General features: G+C 42.8%; 1 long non-coding RNA gene across 1 annotated transcript in view; it reads right to left on the bottom strand.

Moving 5' to 3' along the window:
* The window catches only part of LOC120396593, a 51546-nt gene extending 31097 nt beyond the window's left edge, over positions 1–20449 (bottom strand). Inside the window, exon 1 of the long non-coding RNA XR_005593242.1 lies at positions 20355–20449. This is a non-coding gene — a long non-coding RNA (uncharacterized LOC120396593). The remainder of the gene's footprint in view (positions 1–20354) is intronic.
* Between the last annotated feature and the right edge of the window lie 934 nt (positions 20450–21383).

Below are 21383 nucleotides of genomic sequence, written 5' to 3' on the forward strand. Positions count from 1 at the left end.
AGCACTATGCACTAGCTGGCAGTTAACTTCCAGATGGAGCTGAGGGTGCAGGGAACATCCACAAACTTTTCAAATGTGGGTCCCTAAAGTGAGACACCGAAATCCAGATCTAAGCAAAAATGGCCTGAATTTCAGAGGTGCTGAATAGCTGTAGCTCCTGCTGATATTCGGGACACTTTCCTTTAGAGCCTTAACTACAGATTTGGGGACCTAATTTTTAGTCATCCACAACTGAAAGGTTTTACCTAAATGGCCTAGAGCTTAGCTACCTCAAGGGGTGTCTCCCTTTTTGAGCCACAATTCCACCTGCTTTCGGCTGGGACTCTGACGTTAACCATCTCAAGGACAAAGCTTCAGAGAGCCAGGAGCAGTCTTGGGAATTGTCCCTTCTTGCCTCCAGATTTTGCTCCTGCCAGATCTAAGTCTAAGGTTGGTCCCATTCAGAAAATTAAGGTGCACCACTCTGTCCAGGTAGTTTGCTAGCTGGTGGCTCTCTGCCCGCCAGCATTCAGCCTACTGGTAAGGTTTTCACCATGCCTGACTTTAAAGTTGTGCTGTTCTTGGGTATCTGCTCCCTGCCTGGTAACTGGGGAAATAGTTTTGCTTATTATCTAAGCCATGGCTAGAGGGCCAGATCCCAAGATGATGGTCTGAGCTATTCAAACAACAGGAAAAATACTGTGAACATTTTGGCTGAAGTTTTTCCCTTTGTCATAAATATTTTTCAATGAACATTTTAGGCCGTCTCTGGAGAGGGTCAGAAAACAGAAGCCATTATTGGTGGCGATTTTCTAGCTGTATCTTGTGATGGTGACTCCCTATAAATGCTCCTAATAAAAGAAAGTCCTCTTAGCAGTAGTCCAGACTTTGAATGGCATTCTTATAAACTAATGAAATCCTTTGAGTGGTTTGATTTTAAAAAGAAAGAATCGATTCACTAGGCTGCAGTAGCCAAGAAAAGCAGATGGTGCCATAGGAAAGGAACCTGAAACCTACTACAAGAGGAACAACAATGGTGCTAAATTGCTAGGAGCCAAATCCTGCAAACTCTTAAGCATGCACATAACTTTACTCAAAGGAGTAGCCTCACTGGGAATGTCTACACTGCAAGTAGGAATGAGCCTCCCACCCAGGTAGACAGACATGCACAAGCACACTAAAAATAGCAATATGGGTGTTCCAGCTCCAGTGTAGATTCAGAGCTGGCCACCCAAGCTTAGACTTTTCAGGGCCAGGTGGGCTTGAGAGCCTGCATGCCACCCAAACTACAATGCCTACACTGCTATTTTTAGCACTTTAGCTCAAGTGGAGCTAGCGCAAGTCTGTCTACCCAGGCTGGGAGGTTTGCTCCCAGCGGCAGTGTAGACATAGCCATTGAGCTTAGTGGGACGACTCATGGGAGTAAATTTGCTCACCGATGTGTTTGCAAGATTGGGCCACAGACATGTGCAGTAACCTTCATTCAAACTTGGGCCCCGGCTCTGCAATCAAGTGTTGCAGGTACGTGCTTTCACCTGCACAGACTTATTTAGATGCCTAAATAGGAGATTTAATTGGGATACCAAGTGGGCACAAGAGTCGGCCTGTGCAGATCTGGCTGCAGAGACAGGGCTTCGTTGCAAAGGTCAGGAAAAATCACACTAAAATACCTAGTAATCCAGAGCCTCTCTCCTTTTTATGGGGCTAGATATCTGGTTGGTCTTCTGCTGTGGTGCTGTGACCAACACACAGTAGGACCCTATAAAGCCCTACCACACCCAGCACCCACACACTGGTTCTGAGGCCCGGGGAGCTCAGATGTAGGGCTGGATTTTGCCATTTTCACTGTTTGTCACTGTAGCTCACTTAGGCCATAAAAAGTTTTACCGGGTCTGATTTCTTCCTATTGTAAATGGCAAAACAACAACTTCTCAACCAAGCAAATGACAAGAAAAAGTCAGTCTCCTTCCCTTAGTCCCAAAACTTGGGGAGCAGCTGGGACCTTTCTGGTGAATAAAGCACTGTCGTGATTCTCGATGGAATTAAAATAGACATTGTAACAGACAGCTCTACCCAGGGCTAGTTAGGTCAGAGAGCATAAGCAGAAAAGCATCATCTTACATTCTAGAAAAATGCTATCCAGTTTAATTATCTGTGCCTGAATTGAAAAATTCCTCTCAGGGATACAGACTAGCCAAGTGTCTCTTATGAAAAGGCTGTTCAAGGTAAATCAGAGAAAGTATGTTCAAAACCACCACTTGTGAATTGCAAGAAGGTAATGATTATACGTGAGATCTTATTTTTTAATATGGCTCAGGGGATAGTAACAGCAAGCTTGCCAAATCCCTGGGTACTAACTCCTGGCCAGCTAGCGCACAATTACAGAGCAGACTATGGGCTCATTTCTACAGAATTCTCTTGCAATAACTTTAACTTTAGAATCAGAGTTGCTGTAAGGGCTTCACAGTTGTTAAATGGAGCTTCTTGTTGTTTGTTGGGCTGAAATGGAAAAAAACCTCTTTGGCTGCAGGAGTGAGCCCAATAACTTTTTTCACTATTAAACAGAGGCTGGATTATAACCCTACAATCCAGCCTGAGTAAAGGTCATCTGCACAGTATGCACCATACTGCTGCCCAAAGCCAACTTCAATGGCTTACTCCTGAGAACCCCCTTCTCTGAGCTACCTCAAGCCTCACACTTGAGGTGATTAATTTCAGTGTCCTCGGTCAACACAGGTGCTGAGGTGTGTCAGACAGGGAGAAGGGTGCCTTGGGGTAGCTGGCTCCTAAACTATTTAGGTCAACATTTTCCAATTTAAGTACTACATTTAGGAAATCAATTCCAGCCTTAGTAAGGCTGATAGAAATACAGACTAACACAGCTGCTACTCTGAAACCTGTCATTATGCAAGGCACTGCATCTAGCTGTATGGAGTGGAAATCCAGCAACTTCATGAAAAAAACTCGTACAGATACAGACAGACATCATCTTCCTTTCCAAATGCAAACAGATGGACATCATTCCACTGAAACAGTTTTTTGATGGAAAATTGGGTTTTCAACTAAAGTATCCCCCCCCCCGCTCCCCCAGTGTCTGCTTTTACTGGAAATTGTTGGTTGATTGGTGGCGGGGTGGGAGTAGAAAAACAGAATGTCTGAAAACCGAAAAGGGAGCCTGGCCATGAAGGAGCACGAGGCACCTGAACTACAGTTCCCCTGAGGCAACACAGGAGCATTTCTGAATTGAAATATCTCAGAGGGTTGGTTTTCCTGCAAAAAGTCAAAATTTTCAGATTTTAGATTTTTTTTTCTTTTTTTGTTAAAATATTCCATAGGAAAAATAAATCCTACCACCTCTCGTATTTAAACTAAATAAGACTGGCCTGATTTCAGAGGTCCCAAGTAGCCATACCTCCCACTGGGAATGGGTGATCTAAATTATTCAGTGAACACTTACAAATGAATTCAGGATCAGTTTATGAATGAGACAGAAATAGAAAACTGGGCTAATTTAGCGATATTATTTGCAGCCCATAATTTGATCAGTTCTTCTTAAAAATAAGGTAACACCATCAAAAATTTTTACTGAACTGGCACGTGCTGAAGAAAGCGTCACTGGCTATTCCACAGAACTCCACTTACCAAACTCTCCAACGAGGATAGCATGTGTTAACAATACACTCTACCAGTGAAAGACAAATTAAAACATTAGAACGAGTTCCTACTTGCTGATCATCTCGTGAAATCAGGAGACTGAGTCCAGCTGCTTCTGAAAGCTACCTTTGCCAAATTAATACTTTCATAGGTGTGGTACATCACAGCTCCTGAACTCTTTTCTATCTCTTATTGTGCAGTGAAGAAGGATGAACTAACCTCATCCCATTGCACCCTATAGACTCTCTTGTAAGCTAAGCCACTTTAGTGGTGTATTCTTCGTAAAGGAATTTTCAGGTTGTTTGAAACCATCTAAATAAGCATAACAAACATACTGCATTTGGGGATTAATTTGTTATGGAAACCAAAATCATTCCTCACACTCTTGGCAAGCACATTTTCACTTGAGGTGAGCCCCTGTGGCTTTGTCGTCAGTACATTTGATGATAGCAGAGAAGGAGAGTTCCTAATGTAAGAATTCCTCTTATGGAACTTACTCGGAATGTCTTGCTTAAATGGATATCTGTATATTTCACTCACAGAAATGGATTTCAAACCTACTCACAGCATTATATTTTTAAAACCCAAAGACATGCTATATTTCTTGCATGTTTTTTGAAAGCAGAAAAAAAGGCTCTTAATTTAGCACGTGGCTCTGGGTTTCTAATTCCCCACCTGCACTAGATTTCTTCTTCTTCCGGTATGTTCTTACCCTTCAGGGAAGGCCCTCCCATTGCTATTTATTATATGAATAGCAATACTGGGCCAGAGCCTTACTTGGCGTAAATTGGCAGAGATCCATTAATTTCACTTGAGGATCTGGCCCCAAAAAGCGTCACTCAATGGACAGCAAGAGAACATAACTCTTAGTTTTTCTGATGCTGCTGGGGAGGAGGCCTTTAAATAGGCTCTATAGAAGCTCAATCTAGCCTTCCTTTCTTTCTCCCTTTTGACAGATGATAGGCTCCCAAGATAGAATTGAATCGGTGAACTTGCAAACAAGGCAAAGGTACTGATGCTCTTTCTACACTTTTGTTTCAGTAGTTTCCCCACACACACACACTTCCCCAGCGCCCCTACCCTCCCGCCCCCCCCTCCCAAAAATAAGGCTGTGTCATGTACTCTGCTTTATTCCCAAACTATGCAAGAGCTAATTACCGGTCCCTATTAACCATGGTTATAACAAGATTATTTCAAGAAAAACTAATCATGCGACAAAACACATAAGAAAGTAGAAAAAATGGCACGAAGTCAATAAACACCCCTAAAATAGTTAACTAGCTCCCCCTAGTGGAGCTAGAAAAGTACTAAAGTACTACAAACAATATATTTGACAATGAGATCTGTATTTTCTTTTTACACTGGAGATTTTGCAGTACACTTTGTACAGCATATTGAATCTTCTAAAGCTTACACTAATAGCTACATGCAAAAAAGTAGTAAAGATACCATACTCCAAAAAGTTCTGCTATATCATCATTATTATAAGATATACTCAAAGTGACCTCTGTTAGTTTCATGTTTGAAGTTTTATGGAACTTGCTGTTAACAATATTTAAGGACCCTGGGTCTGTTCATCTGAGGATCTCATAGTGCTTCAGAAAGATTGGTATTATTATTCCTGTTGTATAAATAGCATAAGTTATGTTCAGAGATGTTAAGTGACTTGCCCAAGGTCAAATAGGGTGAGAAAGAACACAGGTCTCCTCTTAGCTCTGTGCTCCAACCAATAAACCGGGCCTCTCCAATGGATCCTTTACGCTTAATTTAGGTCACTGGTTCAAATCCACCCCTGTGCAGTAGTGACAAGATGTTGCTGCCGCTTGATGACTATTGGTGTCTTATTCCAGTGGAATGAGATCTTGGAGTCACCATGGATAGTTCTCTGAAAACTTCAGCTCAGTGCACAGCAGCAGTCAAAATGGCTAACAATGTTAGGAACTACAGTGTTAGGAAAGAGAGAGAAAATAAGACAGAAAATAACCTAACGTCACTATATACATCTATAGCACTCCCACACCTTGAATATACCTACAGAAGAATATAGTTGAACTGGAAAAGGTTCAGAGAAGAGCAATAGAGATGATCAGGTGTATGGAACAGCTTCCTTACAAAGAGAAACTAAAAATGTTAGAAAAGAGATGACTAAGGGTATACATGTATATAAAATCATGACTAGTGTGGAAAAAGTGAATAGACAAGTGTTATTTACCCTTTCCCACAATACAAAAAACAGGGGTCATTCAATGAAATTAATAGGCAGCAGGTTTAATACAAAAAGGAGGAAGTATTTTGTCATACAACATGTAATTAACCTGTGGAACTCATTGCCTTGGGATGTTCTGAGGGCCAAAAATATAAGTGGGTTCAGAAAAGAACTAGATAAGTTCATGCAGGATAGGTTCCTCCATGGCAATTAGCTAAGGTAGTTAGGGATGCAATCCCATGCTCTGAGTGACCTTAAACCTCTGACTGCCAGAAACCTGGAGAAGAAGACAGGGATGGAGCACTCCAGCTGCCCTGTTCTGCGACTACCCCTGAAGCTCTGATACTGGCCAAACACAGAGGATTTCTCCTCCAGGCAAAACTTTAAAGTTACAAAAAACAAACAAACAAAAAACAGGAATAAACCTTCCTCTTAGCACAGGAGAAAATTCACAAGCTAAAACAAAAGATACGCTAATGCATTTCCTTGCTGTTACTTACTATTTCTGTAATATTAGATGTACCATTTCAGTGGGAGCTGGATTACTTGCGTGGTCTCTCCCTTTGTCTCCTGAGAGAACACTCACACAGCCCAAAACAAAGCCTTCCCCCCCTACCCAATTTGAAAGTATCTTCTTTCACCATTGGTCCTTCTGGCCAGGTGCCAAACAGGTTATCTGAGCTTCTTAACCCTTTAGAGGTAAGGAGGGATTTTATGCTACCCTTAGCTGTATGTGTATGACAGTTGTATTACAGTGTAACTAGATTATCTGTGTATGCACAGGAAATAGAAAATTAACTTCAAAGCAAATGTCCACAAACTATCTTCCTTGGAAGAAAGCCCTGCTCTGACAGTTTCTGTGAGGAGGCTTGTCAGACTGCTAGGGGGCTATAAAGGAGAAGCCTCGGGCCTGATCCTCTCATCTCAGGTCTGCTTAACTTTAATAGAGAAGGTCTAAACCATAGGACCGAGATCTTCTAAATAGTTATTTGGAATATGCATGGAAAGACTCTATGGCCTGGTCTACACTGCCGCTTAAGTCAATGTAAGTTATGTTGCTCAGAGGTGTGAAAAAATCACTCCCCGTAGCTTACATCAACCTAACACAATGTCTGCACTGCGTTATGTTGGCAGGAGACGCTATCCCACCAACATAGCTTCTACCTCTCGACGAGCGCTCTGCCATCAACTCATTGCATCTTCACCAGACCTGCTAAATTGACGCCACTGCATTGATCACAGCAGCACCGATTTAGCGTGCCAGTGTAGACAAGCCATCAGACTCTACATCTAAGCTGCATTTGGATTCAAATCTTTTCGGGATAATTCCAGAGAGACTTTACAAGCCAGCAGGTACAACATCAGTGCTATGAACCTGATTTATGAACATGGAAAATCACTTGTATGTATATGACTCCTTAACCATTAACAACATTTTTATTTTATTTTATTAATAAATGTGTAGTTAGTTTACTAAGAACTGGCGGACAGTGTGATATTTGGGTAAAATCTGAAATTCATATTGACCTGAAGGTAAATGTCCAATTCTTTGGGATTGGTAGAACTTTAAGTATGGTGAATAGGGTTGTCAGTAACCCTTCACCATATTAGACTTGGTTGTCTAGATGGGAGCCAAGGGCTGGAATGACTAAACAGGGACTGTGTTTGGCTTCTTCTTACCCGGTGTGGTATTGCAGAAGCTCTTTTGTTACTGGCTTGGTGAATCTAATTATAGAATAAACCACCAGTTTGGGAGATTGTCTGCTCTATTTCTTGCAGTCCACCCTGAGTGTGGCATTCTCAGTGGGGCCCACCCAGGCACCTGGTCACAGCCCGGTGTCTTTGGTTTTCTGTGTATAAGTCACATATTGATGTGTTGCAACTTTTTACAAGAATTTAGGAATCTCTGAGCTAATGTGCACTACACACACTGTAGTCTGGGCCACCTAATCATACCTTGAATAAATTTCATTCTAAAAATACAAAACAGAAAAAAGTTCTGAGTCTTACAAAGCAATCTTTCTTCAGATAGGGCTTAATCTAAAGCCTATTGTAGTCAATCAAAAGACTCCCATTGACTTGTAGAGGGCTTTGGCTCAGGCTAATAAAGGATAAACTTATTTTCGTCACCAGAGGAAGGAAACTAGCCAGTGTACATTAATTCCCTGGCCAGCTCCCTTAAAGTCTGTTGATTTTATCCTCTCAGAGGTCAAATTCCAGAAGTAAGTATCACTTTCAGCATCTGCTAACCAATCTTTTCCACTTCTGAGGGCTGCAGTGGGGGCACAGAGCTTCTCTGGTTTCAGGGCGGCAGGGGGGAAGAAGCAAGTGGGGTGCCAGGGCCTCGAGTGGGAAAGAGGCAGAGTGAGGGCAGAATGGGGGGGGGATAGGTGGAATGGGGCAGGGCTGAAGGGGGAGGGGCAGAATGAGGGAGGGGCTCGGTGCTCAGCTCTCCAGCCTGGGCAGAGAGCTCCACTGAGGACCCAGCTGAGGCTGAGAGCTCTCAGCTCGCCCCGGCCCCCATCCCCTCCATGACCTCAACCAAGTTCAGAGTGGGGGGTGGGGGCTGAGAGCAGCAAGTGGGGGCTGGGCCTCAGCCAGAAGGTGTGGGTAGGGGCCACCCTCACCAAGAGGAAGCTTCACCCACCATCCATGGTGATCCCGGAGAACAAAACTCTTCACAAGTCTAATTTGCTCTAGCCACAAGTTCAAAACAACTTTGCAGTCACATTGCACTAAACTTACACTGAAGCATTGCACCTCCAGTAAAACATATGATAGATAACTTTCATAAGAAGTTAACAATAATAAAATAATACCAAGCTCTTGTACACACAAAAGTTATAACATTTCAAAAGACTTAGTTTATGTAATTTAGGCACCATGCATTCATATAATGGGCCACATTTAACAATATATGCCGTGCATATTCTCAGCTGACATAGCACCATTGAATAAATTGGCATAGCTCCATTCATAACATCTGAAGATCTGGTTTATGTAAATTTAACGTGATATACTAGTCAGACACGAATATTATTTTATATTCAGATGAAAAGATGTGCAGGTCCCAGAAAGCTCAAAACAATATTTTGTGTTTCATACAGCAGAGAGGTGTGCACAAAACAGATTCACAAAAATAGGAGAGAAGCAATATAAGTGACTGTATGTTCATATGTGTTTTCAGTTCCCAAGATAAAGTAGATTTTTAATCTGTCTGAATGAAAATGAGTGTGTGGGTAAAGCAAGTAAAACAAGACAATGTTTTTTCTTTCAAAAACAAAGAGCCGGATTCAATGGAACTATTCTAATTTATACCAGCTGAGATCCATGAGATCTAACTTTGGAAATTAAATAAAGCAAGTGGGAAAATCCTGCACAGATTATGAAAAACAGTACACATTTATGCACTGTAAGGGTGCTATTTTTAAATTTAGCTGCTAGGACTTCTTGTGCATTTCAAACCAACATGTTGACACACACTTGTTACTTTCGATGCTTAGTAGTGCATGCAGCAGTCTTTTGCCTCTGCAAATCTTGTTTTGAAACTATTTTATGGTAATAAGGGGAAAAATAAAAGCCAGTAAAGTCAATGGGAACTTCCCCCATGCCAGGACCACAAGGCCCTAGACCTGGGTCGCAACCTGATTCTCCTATCTCTTACACTGTAATAGCTTTAGTGACATCAGTGCTATTACTCCTGATTACACTGCTGGAAGGAACTGGAAGATCAGGCTTCTTGTCTCCAGCAGACATTTTGCCTGATCACCAAGCCACCACAGGAAGCAGAAGCGGGAAGACAGCCTCCTGACCCTACTGATTCCATTTGCACTATTGACCTACTTTGTTTCAGTCGCAGATTTCGGATCCTCAAATGACCACTATTACTACATTCTATTGGAGGAATAGGCTCTCAGCTGGATCAGGAAGGATGCATCTCTGGGTACGAAAGGTTTGATTTGTGGGCACCCAAGGTACCAGGGCAGCGGGAGGAGCATGAAGTCTTCAGGGCAGGGACTGTTCCTTTTACTGCCTATCACGATGGGGGCCCCAATTTTGGTTGGGGTTTCTCTGTGTTACAGAAACACAAATCAGCAGACTGTAACACTGTCTGTAGTGGTGTCTCTTTAGGTATGGCTACGCAGCATTTGGGAGATGTGACTGGCGCACATGTAGGCATACTCGAGCTAACTGTGATTGAACTACCTCACCCTCCCTCCAGTTGTGGCATCTGCTTGACTACGTGCTACAGGCTAGCTGCTTAGGTATGTGCCCAGAGTTCTGGACTGGCTGGTACTCAGGTGCCTGGCCCATACTGCTGTCCATGCTACCGGGGCTTCACAGCTACCGTTAGTTAGTTAACTTGATCAAAGCTAGCTGAGATGGGTGCTGCAGTCACACCTCCTGACTGCTGTGCAGACATACCCTTTATATCCATTCACTTCACAAAGCAACCCTTTCAAAACTGGTTTGTTTTTTTAATGTTTTCTTGGAGAACTGCTTAATGCCATATATATTAGGGTGGCCTGAAAAATAACGTAGGGGTATTAGAAACAAAAGTGTGTTTATGAGTTGTTGTTTTTTTCACCCAAAGAACCAAGCAAAGAAACCACCTCAGGAGCAGAAAATTCCACGTCATACACACCTTGTCTTGCTCCTTCCAGAACTACTGTGCTTATATAAGCTCGTGCCCTTCTCTATTACAATGCTGAGTGAGTAGAAGAGAATGGTTTCTTTGTGTTCAAACTGCCAGTGGTCTAGTCTGACATTCTGCAGCTACGAGAAAGGGGGCACTTCCTCCTCTGAATATGAAATAGCTTCTGCGGCTGTGAAGCCTGTTTTCTGCAGGATTCAGTCCTTGGTGCTTCCAGAAGCATGCAGATGCATTATGAACATAACAGGGTGCTGACAAGCCCTCTCTATAGCATGGGATGAGATCACACCTACAGTATTGCATTCAGTTGTGGGCACCTCTTTACCATGAAGAGATAATTCAGAGAAGAACAATAAAATGGATAAAGGGAATGAAGGGACACAGACCCTATAGTTTCGCTAATCAATGACTAAGAAGAACAGGATATCTTCCTGTATGTGTTTATTGTAACTAAGACAATCCACATATTACAGAACAGTCATACCTAGCAAATTCCCTAAAGTAAGTGTTTGAATAAATCAGTGCCTTTAAAGCAAGCGGATGAAACAATCATCCCTATAGAATGAGGGGAAACCCTCCCTTTAATACAAATTAAATTGCAGTCCAGCAAGTTTACTGGTGTGGATGGGGGAAGGAGGTTGCACCTGGTGAAGGGGTGAGCACTCTGCACTGCCTCTGATAGCTTGAGCTGACATCTGCACTGTACACTGTGCCTGAGCCCTCTGTGTAACGCATACACTTTCAACTGTCTATTTGTCCCACCTACTGACTGTTCAAATACATATTTGTAAAAAAAATACTGTGGCTCCAGGAAACTGACCATTTTGCTGCATCAGAACTGCATGTTTTTCCATGGTGTGGGAAACAAGCAACCTTAGCTAGAATCATCTTTCCCTAGGAAGTGGTGCCCGTCGCCTGTAACAATTAATGCTGTCTTCTACACACAACCACCATTCACTGCTGAGGAATCCTTCCTAATCAAGCATCGACTGCCTTTGGGTAGAAGTTTGCATGCTTTGTTCAGGCAAAAGTCCCATTGATTTTAACAGGAGTCTTACCTGAGGAGGTGTGCAGGATCAGGCAAGCAGTAGCAGCAAAGCCCCTGTTCTAGCTCAGTAGTTTGGGGCACCCAGGTGTTTTTGATCAGAGTATTCTAATTATTAATATTATTTGTTAAGTTGTTTTATACCTAGAGGCCCTGATCAGCAATCAGGCACTGTACATACATATATATATAGTCCCTGCTCCAAAGAGTTTGTGATCTAAACATATAATAATGTTGTCTACTTACTATTAAGCTTGCAGTCTGTGCAGTGCTTAGTACATGTTTATTTAGGCTATTTAATTCCTCCCGAACCAAGTTTAGAAACCATTTGCTTTGTCAATTCTAAAAATAACCAACCCATTATTTTCAAGGAAACTTGTATGCTGTTCTGTTCCCCTCATAGTAAATTGCCATGAGCCATCTCATAGGCCTTGAGTACATGGGCTGCGTGTGCATGGGGGAATTTTCTCTCCCCTCCACCCTGACCCAGGAGTAGCAGCACAGCCTGTAGCTCTGCAGAAGCCTCTACAGTTGCGGTACTTCCAGTCTGTTAAGTGTGGTTTGATAAATGGAGCTACTTTAGATTGGATCCAGTCACTACCCCTGCCCAGACAGCTCCTATGCAGGGTCCCCAAGTCCTATTCTAGATCTGCTGGGCCCAGAGAGTTCTGTGGGTGTGGTAAATGGCAATAGGGTGTATCCATTGAGGAAGAATAACTAATTGAATGATTGGGGTGTCCCTATCAGGAAAGGTTTTCCCTATTAACATAAAACCAACACAGACTTGTTTTAAATAATTAAATAATTAATAACTCATATAATCCACTTTCTGGAACATACTCCACAACACATTAGTGAGGGCTGTAGTGGAATACTGGATACGTGGCAGGAGGCTGGCTATTTAGGTCTCAGTGTTGCAGACAGTAGGCTTATGCAATGCCAGTAAATTCACAATTTTTTTTTATAGTCGGTAACAGTTAATAACTGATGGGTACAGGCAAGGGGGCCAGAAGCAGACAGTCAACCTCATAATTTGTGAATGTTGCAAAAATATTTGAATCTGACACAACCAGCCTGTGCTTGAGGAAAAATGGCTAACAGCTTGTATTCACAGCAGAGTTAATCTGAGTTAGAATTCATGTGTTGCCCCTAACTAGTGTGCCATCCACACACAGAATCTCTTGAGTGGGATGGTGCTTTTAACTCGAGTTAGCCAGCCCACAAGTTAGCTCTGCTTGTGAACAGTTAATGCAACCACTCTGTGCACCTCAAATGTTATTCTGCAGTGTGGCCACTCTCAATGGAGCTAAGCTAATTTGAGAGGAATTAATTAGAGTGTAGATAATAATTTGAGTTAACTTGGCAAAAAAAGACACACTCTGAATGAATAGTGGAAATTACAGAGAGGCTGTAAGAGATGCCATATTTTATTCCAGTCTCTTCATTTCATTTGTATTTGAAGATAAAGGGCAGTTCCTCAGCTGTGCAGTGCATCTGAAGCCTGGTCTACACTAGGCATTTAAACTGGTTTTAGGAGCGTAAAACCGATTTAATGCCACACCCGTCCACACTAGGAGGCACCTTATATCGTTTTTAAAGGCTCTTTAAATCGGTTTCTGTACTCCTCCCCGACGAGAGGAGTAGCGCTAATATCGGGATTAACATATCGGAATAGGGTTAGTGTGGCCGCAAATCGACGGTATTGGCCTCCGGGCGGTATCCCACAGTGCACCACTGACCGCTCTGGACAGAATTCTGAACTCTGATGCACTGGCCAGGTAGATAGGAAAAGCCCCGCGAACTTTTGAAATTCATTTCCCGCTTCCCCAGCGTGGAGAGCTCATCAGCACAGGTGACCACGCACAGCTCATCTGCACAGGTAACAATGCAGTCTCCTGAGAATCGAAAAAGAGCCCCAGCATGGACTGCACGGGAGGTACTGGATCTGATCGCTATATGGGGAGAGGATTCAGTGCTAACAGAACTGCGTTCCAAAAGACGAAATGAAAAAGTATTTGAAAGAATTTCTAAGGCTATGACGGATAAAGGCCACAGCAGGGACTCAGTGCAGTGCAGAGTGAAAGTTAAGGAGCTCAGACAAGCCTACCAGAAAACCAAAGAAGCAAACGGAAGGTCCGGGGCAGGTCGAAAAACATGCCGCTTCTATGCTGAGCTGCATGCAATTTTAGGGGGCTGCGCCACAAGTACCCCACCCCGACCGTGGATTCCGAGGTGGGGGTTGTAATCTCTGCCATGTCTGAGGATTATGCAGACGGGGAAGATGAAGATGAAGAAGAGGAGGACGACCTAGCAGAGAGCACACAGCACTCCGTGAGCCCCAGCAGCCAGGAGCTTTTTCTCACCCTGACGGAATTACCCTCCTCCCAGCCCTCCCAAGCAACTATCCCAGACAATGACGCCATGGAAGGGACCTCTGGTGAGTGTACCTTGGCAAATAGCAAACATCGTTTTTTAAGCGTTTTTTAATGATTGATTTGCCCTGAGGACTTGGGATGCATTCGCAGACAGTATAGTTACTTAGAAAAGTTTGTTAACATGTCAGGGGGTTGAGCGGAAATCCTCCAGGGACATCTCGATGAAGCGCTCCTGGAGGTACTCCAGAAGCCTTTGCAGAAGGTTTCTGGGCAAGGCAGCCTTGTTCCGCCCACCATGGTAGGACACTTTACCACGCCATGCATATAGCAAGTAATCAGGTATCATTGCATGGCAAAGCATATCAGCGTATGGTCCTGGTGATTGCTGGCATTCAAGAAGCATCCGTTCTTTATCTCGCTGTGTTATCCTCAGCAAAGTGATATCATTCAGGATAACCTGGTTAAAAATCAGGAATTTAAGTAAGGGGGATGGCCATTTTCCGACTGGGTTCGTGGACTGCAGCAGCTTAAAAAAAAATCCTTTCCTGCACGTAGCCAAGCGGGGGGAGGGGAGGAGTGAAATGCCGATGATCTTTTTTGTGTTTGGCCAGCGGGGATCTTCCCCAAGCTACCAGCCACGCAGTGGGTGGGGGGGTGGGAAGGGTGTTGATTAGCAGGGAGCTAGCGTGGTATTAGCCATGTGTTGGGGGGAGGGGTAAATCACTACAGAAGCCGAAAGACAGTGGCTTACCATGGCCGCATGCAAGCTGAATTCTGATGCCTGGACCTGTGTCTGTGAGATCTGTAACTCCAGAGCTGCAGGCACTCAGTATTAAGATGAAAAATGCGACCTTGTAGGGAAATCACATGTGCTATGTAAGGTGAATAGTGCTTTTCACTGTGAAAGAGTATAACCATTGTTCTGTAAAATGTATCTTTTTAAATATTTCTCTCCCTCATGCAGCTGCAAATTTTTCAAGCGTCCCTCCTCCATCCCAAAGGCTAGCACAGATAAGGCGGAGGAAAAAGAAGACGCGAGATGAAATGTTCTCGGATATTACGGAAGTTACACGCAATGAAAGAGCTCATCTGAATGAGTGGAAGGACGTGGTTTCAAATTACAGGAAAGATGCCAGTGAACGTGAGGACAGGAGGGACACCCGAGATGAGAGGTGGCGGCAGGAAGACCGGCAGGAAAATCAGCGGTGGCGGCAGGAAGATCAGCGGTGGCGGGATGCAACTCTGGGGCTGCTGCGTGATCAAACTGACATGCTCCGGCGTCTGGTGGAGCTTCAGGAACGGCAGCAGGATCACAGAGTGCCGCTGCAGCCCCTGTATAACCACCCTCAACCCTCACCATGTTCCACATCCTCCTCACCCAGACGTGTAAGAACGCGTGGGGGGAGGCTCCGTGCACCCGCCCACTCCACCCCCGTGGACAGCCCAACCAGAAGGCTGTCGTTACTGTGAAAAAATTTTAATGGCCTTCTCCATCCCTCCTATCCTCCTCCCAAACCACACCCTTACTTCTCTCCCTCTTTTTATAATGAATTAATAAAGAATTCATGATTTTTAAATGAGAGTGACTTTATTTGCATAAGTAAGCTGTACTCGAAGGGGGAGGGGGAGTTGCTTACAGGGACTGAGTCAATCAAGGGGGGTGGGTGTTCATCAACAAACACAGCAGTCACACTGTACCCTGGCCATTGATGAAGCTCGTTTTCAAAGCTTCTCTGATGCGCACTGCTTCCTGGTGTGCTCTTCTAATCTTCCTGGTGTCTGGCTGCGCGTAATCAGCGGCCAGGTGATTTGCCTCAGCCTCCCACCCCGCCATAAAGGTCTCCCCCTTACTCTCACAGAGATTGTGGAGAATACAGCAAGCAGCAATAACATAGGGGACATTGGTTTGGCTGAGGTCTGAGCGAGTCAGTAATGTGCGCCAGCGCGCCTTTAAACGGCCAAATGCACATTCCACCACCATTCTGCACTTGCTCAGCCTGTAATTGAGCAGATCCTGACCACTGTCCAGGCAGCCTGTGTATGGCTTCATGAGCCATGGCATCAAGGGGTAGGCTGGGTCCCCCAGGATAACGACAGGCATTTCAACATCCCCAATGGTTATTTTCTGGTCTGGGAAGTAATTCCCTTGCTGCAGCCATTTAAACAGAGTAGTGCTTCTGAATACGCGAGCGTCATGAACCCTCCCTGGCCATCCCACGTGGATGTTTGTGAAACGTCCCTTGTGATCCACCAGTGCTTGCAGCACCATTGAAAAGTACCCCTTCCGGTTTACGTACTGGGTGCCCTGGCGCTCCGGTGCCAAGATAGGGATATGGGTTCCATCTATCGCCCCCCCCACAGTTAGGGAATCCCAGTGCAGCAAAGCCATCCACTATGGCCTGCACATTTCCCAGAGTCACAACCTTTCATAGCAGCAGCTTAGTGATTGCTTTGGCTACTTGCATCACAGCAGCCCCCACAGTAGATTTTCCAACTCCAAATTGATTCCCGACTGACCGGTAGCTGTCTGGCATTGCAAGCTTCCACAGGGCTATCGCCACTCGCTTCTCTACTGTGAGGGCTGCTCTCATCTTGGTATTATGGCGTTTCAGGGCAGGGGCAAGCAAGTCACAAAGTTCCATGAAAGTGCCCTTACGCATGCGAAAGTTTCGCAGCCACTGGGAATCGTCCCACACCTGCAACACAATGCGGTCCCACCAGTCAGTGCTTGTTTCCCGGGCCCAAAATCGGCGTTCAATGGATAGAATCTGGCCCATTACCATCAGGATCTCCAAAGCGCAGGGGCCCGCGGTTTGAGATAATTCTGTGTCTACGTCCTCATCACTGTCATCACCGCGCTGCCGTATCCGTCTCCTCCTCGCCTCGGTTTGAAGGTCCTGGTTCACCATATACTGCACGAGAGTGCGCGAGGTGTTTAAATCATCCACGATTGCGGTATTGAGCTGAGCAGGGTCCATGCTTGCTGTGCTATGGCGTCTGCACAGTTCACCAAGCAAAAAAGGCGCGAAACGGTTGTCTGCTGCTTTCAGGGAGGGAGGGGTGAGGCTGTACCCAGAACCACCCGCGACAATGATTTTTGCCCCATCAGGCACTGGGATCTCAACCCGGAAATTCCAACGGGCGGGGGAGGCTGCGGGAACTATGGGATAGCTACAGGATAGCTCTGAGCAGCTCAGGGAGCCTTTCAACATCTCATTTTCATTCTGTTTGGAACTTTTTTTTTTTAATTTCAAAATTTCCCATAAAATAGAAATTCTAGTTTCCAGCTAGCTCTACTTCTAACCACTCAAGATAGTGCATACTACTAGAAGCTGGTTGTAACATAATAGCGGGTTTATTCTATACCAGAAGGCCAGCATTTTCCAACCTGGTTGCCTAAAATTAGGCACTTAAACCTGTATTTAGGCACCTCAATAAAGGATCAGATTTTCAAAGGTGTGGGTGCTCTGCATCTTTGAAAAATCAGGCCATTTTTATTTAGGACCCTAACGATTTATTTAGGCATTTACTTAAATTGAAAATTTTGGCCAAAATGTATAGCAAAAATATCTGGACTTTTCTTTGACCTGTAATGTACAAGGAAAAAAAAAATTTTTTTTATGACTAACACTTGTGTGCTATTAATTCTCTAGGATAGACTCATTCTCTTTCCTCAAATCACAGCATTATAAAATTAGCAGCATCTGCTCATATAATTAGTCATTCATGCTACTCTGGGGGATGAGATTCTAAATAAGTTCAAAATCAGCAAATCACGATTTCCCTTCTCTACGCTGGATCAGATTTATGACAGAGAAAGATATCATGTTCCTTCTTCTTTCCTGTTCACACTCTGGTTCTCTCTCCTAATATATTTTGAGTTCACTGAGGCTTTGGAAAGCACAGAAACTTTGGCTCAAGTCAACTAGACTTCCACTTACATTGAGAGAACAAAAGATCTAAGCACTGCAATTAATAGATTCATAGAATTTAAGACAGAAGGGGCCATTATGCTTATCTAGTCTGACATCTCCTATGTAACACAGGTTATAGAATTTCACAAAGTGATTCCTGCATCAAACCTGTAACTTCTGGTTGAGCTGGAGCATATCTTTAAGAAAGACAGTCAATCTTAGTTTAAAGACTTCAAGTGACAGAGAACCCGTCACATCCTTAGGTAAGTTTTTCCAATAGTTAACTACCCTCACTGGTAAAAATGTGCCTTTTATTTCTAATCCTGATTTGTGCAGCTTCTAGTGATTGGATCTTATTATGCCTTTGTCTGCTGACTTAAAGAGAAATCTTCAGATTGCTCAGAAATCTTCTCCCCATGTAGGTACTTAGGTCAGATGTGTAAAGGCACTTTAGGTGAGTAAAGATGCAGATAGCCTCCTAGTACGATTTTCAGAAGTGTCTAAATTAGGCACGTAGGCACTTTTGAAAATCTCACTAGGCAATTATTTGTATCATTAGGTGCCTAAATACATTTACAAACCTGGCCCTTCTAGACCACAATCAAGTCATTTATTGGGGTAATGCAGTCCCAATTAATCCAATAGCCTAACTACATAATGGCAATGAGAAGGCATTAAAACTGATTTTTAAACATCCATAATACTAACAGCCTGACCTGCTGTTTATCTGCAACTGGAAGATTCCAGAGGGATTTACAATACATGTAAATGGAGTAATGGATCATAATTTTGATACTCATCACTGTTTGGAATCCCAATTCTGAGTGAGCTTAAAACAGAAGTTCTGTTACAACAAAAGTTCTGGTAAAAGGTTAAAACAATAAGCTGTTCACATGATGCTTGGGTTTCACAGAAAAGATATTGTCAAGTTAAACTTGTCCCAAAAATTAGAATCTATTTAAAACCGCAAAATTAGCACAGTAAAATTTAAGACCAATTGAAATGCTTCCATATCTTGTCTTGCTTTTCATATTCAAATAGAAACTTTAAAAAATATCAATCTCTTCCCCCTGTAGTGTTTGCAACACAAATATTGGCATAATTTGGTAGCGTAGGAGAAGCAGAAAACTGACAAGCCGGTTTCCTTTTCCTTGTACACACTGATAGAAATGCAAAAAAAGCAAATAAATTGAACAGGTAAATTAGAAGATTTGCATAATTACAGTTTTATAATGTGAAGAGTTATTTGTAACATTTGATCAAGCAACTAGTTTTTCACTTACATCTTGACATTTGTAACACACACACAATCTTAATGTATGATATATTTAAGTTATTTAACATTTTATATATAACATATCCCATTAAAAATAGCTTAGAGATATCAGCTATAAGCTATATTAAAGGGATACATTCCAGATAAAATTTTAGTATCCCTTTAAAAATAGCTTAGCCTTTATAAGGAGAGTGAGGCAGGGTGTTGAGCATTCTAATCTTCACAATTACTTTCAAATACATCACTATTCACCAAAGCATTGTGTGTGTAGTAGAAACCTCCCCTGGCATAAACAATTATGCATAGCTTACACATTCATAGGTCATCACAATATAATTTTCCACCACCTTATAATATGTAGCAAAATTTCTCTCTATTTAATAGTCATTGTAGTATGTTTGCTCTACTGCATTATCTTGGCATTCGTGGAACCGTATTAAGTAACCCTATCGCAATTCTCTTGAATAATGTATAAATTATTAACCTGTAAGATGCTACCTTATAACTTTATAAATCATCTGAGGCAGCACTTCCACATCATGTGCTCCTGGGGTCTGGCCCAGATATGGTTTTGAGTAAAAAGATGTTACAAGAGACTGAAGATATATACAACTACCACTACAGAGCATGCACCAAGCACAATTCATAAGGCCATTTTTAGCAAGGTTGTACAGTAGGATATGCAGGAGAATTGCCAATGTTTGCCTTATATAGATATATACTATTTACTGAAGAGTAGCGCATTATTCAACATTTTTCATAAGCAATTCCTACATTACCAGAAGGCACCCCAATCTCTGCATTTCTTTTACAACAGGGCTGGATTCCCATGGACTTGTTAGTAAAAGTGCAAAACCACAGCAAGCCAAGTAGGTTTTCAGAGAAATAAACACAATAGTTCTCAACAGGATGTAACAATTATTAGATGTAACAATTATTCTTATACTTTTCACTGTACAGCAGTTCCATGACTGCCAAATACACACTAAGTATTTATGCCTTATTTTGGTGTTTAGGCAGTAGAACATCCATGTGTTTAAGGTGCTCACTTGAAAGGAGAGCTTTGTGGTGAAAGCATTGGACATAGACTCAGAAGACCTGACTTCCAGCTCTACTAATGACTTTCTGTGTGACCTCACTCAAGCTGTATAAGCACAGAGACTTAACTACTGTTGCAAAGCAGCAGAACTATGCTTGACCATGGTTTTTTGCTATAATCATAGCAAGGATGGTTTAACAGGGACAACTTACCAAGCCGATAACTCATTTTTAAGGGCAGTATGACAGCATGCAGACACAAGCTATATTTGAAAACAGTTTAGAGTCTACTGTGGGCAGAGACTTATTCTGTCAGTACTTATATCATGTAAAAATATTGTGACTGTCCAGAATGCTAGATGATCCTCCTCTCCCTAACATTCTGGAGATAGTATCAACAGTTTACTTGTTTTAGAACTGTGAGATCATTCCAGAACATGGCACAGTATGCTTAACTACTTAAGTCAATTAACAGAGCCACAGATTGAAACTTAAAACTGCAACATATTGTTTCTCACACTGAGAAGTACATTCCCCATTTAAACTCTGCTTCCTTCAAGTATTTTTGTTACATAATGAAAAGACAATTCAGAAAACTGATTATGCAAGGCTCAAGTACTAATATTAAACATTAGATATTAGAGGATATTAGAGCTGTCAAGCGATTAAAAAAATTAATTGCATGATTAATCACTCTGTTAAACAATAATAGAATATCATTTATTTAGAGTGTTTTCTACATTTTCAAATATATTGATTTCAATTACAACACAGAATACAAAGTGTACAGCGTGGGGCAGGGTTGGAGTCGGGGCAGGACCGGGAGCAGAGGGGGGTTGAGCACCCACCAGTGCCAGCAGAAGTTGGCACCTATGATCAGCAGCATGGAAGCATGTCCTCCGGAATGGTGGCCAAAGCATGAAGGGGCATACAAATGTTTAGCATATCTGGCACATAAATACCTTGCAATACGGGCTACAAAAGTGCCACACAAATGCCTTTTCTCACTTTCAGGTGAGATTGTAAATAAGAAGAGGGTAGCATTATCTGCTATAAATGTAAACAAACTTGTTTGTCCTAGGGATTGGCTGAACAAGAAGTAGGACTGAATGGACTTACAGGCTCTAAATGTTTTACATTGTTTTGTTATTGAGTGTAGTTATGTAACCAAAAAAAATCTACATTTGTAAGTTGCACTTTCACGATAAAGAGATTGCACTATGGTACTTGTATGAGGTGAAC

This window comes from Mauremys reevesii, linkage group 2 (genome assembly GCF_016161935.1).
Source record: "Mauremys reevesii isolate NIE-2019 linkage group 2, ASM1616193v1, whole genome shotgun sequence".
NCBI classification, from domain to species: domain Eukaryota; kingdom Metazoa; phylum Chordata; order Testudines; family Geoemydidae; genus Mauremys; species Mauremys reevesii.